This window comes from Tasmannia lanceolata, unplaced genomic scaffold (assembly GCF_043159265.1).
Source record: "Tasmannia lanceolata isolate RefF3 unplaced genomic scaffold, GAP_Taslan_0.1 ptg000018l, whole genome shotgun sequence".
NCBI classification, from domain to species: domain Eukaryota; kingdom Viridiplantae; phylum Streptophyta; class Magnoliopsida; order Canellales; family Winteraceae; genus Tasmannia; species Tasmannia lanceolata.
In genome coordinates, this window is record NW_027518695.1 from 61,202,896 (window position 1) to 61,205,232 (window position 2,337).

At 38.9% G+C, this 2,337-nt stretch overlaps 1 pseudogene; it reads left to right on the forward strand.

Annotated features, from left to right (window-relative positions):
* Positions 1 to 437: 437 nt before the first annotated feature.
* On the forward strand, positions 438 to 1,715 carry LOC143850575 ((-)-germacrene D synthase-like; annotated as a pseudogene).
* The last annotated feature ends 622 nt before the right edge of the window (positions 1,716 to 2,337 follow it).

Here is a 2,337-nt window from a genome sequence, read left to right on the forward strand (position 1 = left end):
GCACAACGTACTGGATGGGAGGTCCCGCTCTGATACCATTATGTCACGCCCCGACTCCACTGTGTAGATATTGTCTGGTTCTGGCTCATCTACCCTCCCCGGTTTTGTTTTCCAGCAACACTGACCGTGCCCGACTCACTCCACAGGGCTCGCCCCTTCGAAATGTTGAAAACTCGTCTACATAGGGAGAGGAGAAATCCACATATATAGCCCAGTAACTTTTCCTCCCTTTCCGATGTGAGATCTTTCAGTTACTTGATGTGTTAATATTAGCTAGATATCATTAGTTTTTTTCCTACCACCCTAATAATTTTGATTTTTAATTATACCGGCTCTCCATTTGCTGCCTATAAATACAGATTCTTGTGACACTTCCATTACAAAATACATTACTGCCCTTATATTCCTTCGTTTGATTTCCCAACCTTGAGATTACTATGGATCTTATAACTGCAACCCCTTCTTTTGGTTCCATAGTCGATTCACTAGAAGATGGGAAGCCACAAATCAATCACAACTCAAGCGTGTTTCACCCAAGCGTTCGGGGCGATCACTTCCTCTCCTACTCTCATGACCAAATTGTAAGGAGAGAGAGAGAGAGAGAGAGAGAGAGAGAGAGAGAGAGAGAGAGAGAGAGATTCAATTATTAACTTTCATTATGATTGTTATGGATAGCCAAAGTTGTGTGGCTCATGCCTCTTGATAGAACACATGATGATAGGAAATGCTATGTTCAATAGTTTATTTTTATTTTTTTTGGTATACTCACCTCTTTTTCCTTCTATTGTTTCTATTTATATTGTTTCGATTAGAAAAGAAGCAAAAAGGATCATGTTAGAAAATTTAGCAGAATATAAAATTGCAGGTTTATGTTTATAGTAGGGAAGTAAGAGAGGGAGAGAAAGGGAGAAAGAGATCATTTAAGTTGATTATATCCTTTCATAATTAACATATAGCTAATTTATTTGTGCTTCTAAATGGTACCATGTAGAAGTTAGATTTATGGACTAAGCGGGTTGAAGAGTTGAAGGAAGAAGTGAAGAGAATGCTAAGCATTTCAAAGGGATCAAAGCAAGAAATCGATTTGATTGACGTGCTTCAACGTCTGGGAGTGGCATATCATTTTGAAAAGGAGATCAACGAGGCACTACATCAAATATTTGAATCCCATACATATGCTGCTGACGATGATCTATTTGTCGATGCTCTCCGATTTCGATTACTAAGACAACATGGGTTTAATGTGTCTTTTGGTAAATCCTTTTTCATTTCTACTCTCACTAGTTTTATCAATTGGAAATTATGCATATCATGACATGGCTGAATTTTATACAGATGTATTTAACAAGTTCAAAGACGAGCACGGAAGCTTCAATGCAGCCTTAATTAGTGATATGAGAGGCCTATTAAGCTTGTATGAAGTGGCACATCTCAGCACACAAGGAGAAGATGTATTAGATGAAGCCATTAGATTCACTCGATAACATCTGAAGTTTGGCATAAACAACCCCAATTTTGTGCTTCTTGCAACACAGATAGAACACGCCTTAGAACTACCCTTGTGTAGGAGTTTACTAAGGCTAGAGCATAGGTACTACATCTCGATATACCAACAAGAAAAGGAACGGAATGATTTGCTGCTAGAGCTTGCAATGTTGGATTTCAATCTCTTACAATCGTTGCACCAAAGAGAGTTAAAGGATCTTACAAAGTAAGTTTCTTTAACTATGTAAGGATTATTTTCAATAGGATTATTAAAATTTCCACTGTTGAGATCTGGACAAAACAATCAAGGCCGGTGGTGCTATATGTAAAATAGTTGAGTACTTTCATCTATTTTACATATAGCACCACCGGCTGAAATGCAAGAGAGACGTGACAAAGGGCTTTGTTACAATTGCAATGAAAAATTCGCTCCAGGTCACTGGTGTAAAAGACAACAGTTATTTCTCTTAGATGGAGGATCTGATAACGAGAAAGAAGAGGGAGAAGAAGCACTTGAAGCATCTGAGGAATCAGAAGTGCCGGAGATTTCTATCCATGCTCTAACTGGACTGAGTCCACCGCAAACCATGCGGGTGTCTGGCCAAATCAAGAGACTAACTGTCTCCATCTTGATCGACTCTGGAAGTACCCATAATTTTTTGAATGCTCGCTTAGCTTCAAGATTAGGATATCCAGTGATAGAGCATCCAACATTTGAAGTGGCAGTTGCAGACGGTAAAATGATAAAATGTCAAGGACGGTGCTCCAATGTACACCTGCAAATCCAACAATACACACTAAGCACAGACATGTATTTATTACCCATGGAAGGATCCGATGTAGTTTTGGGTA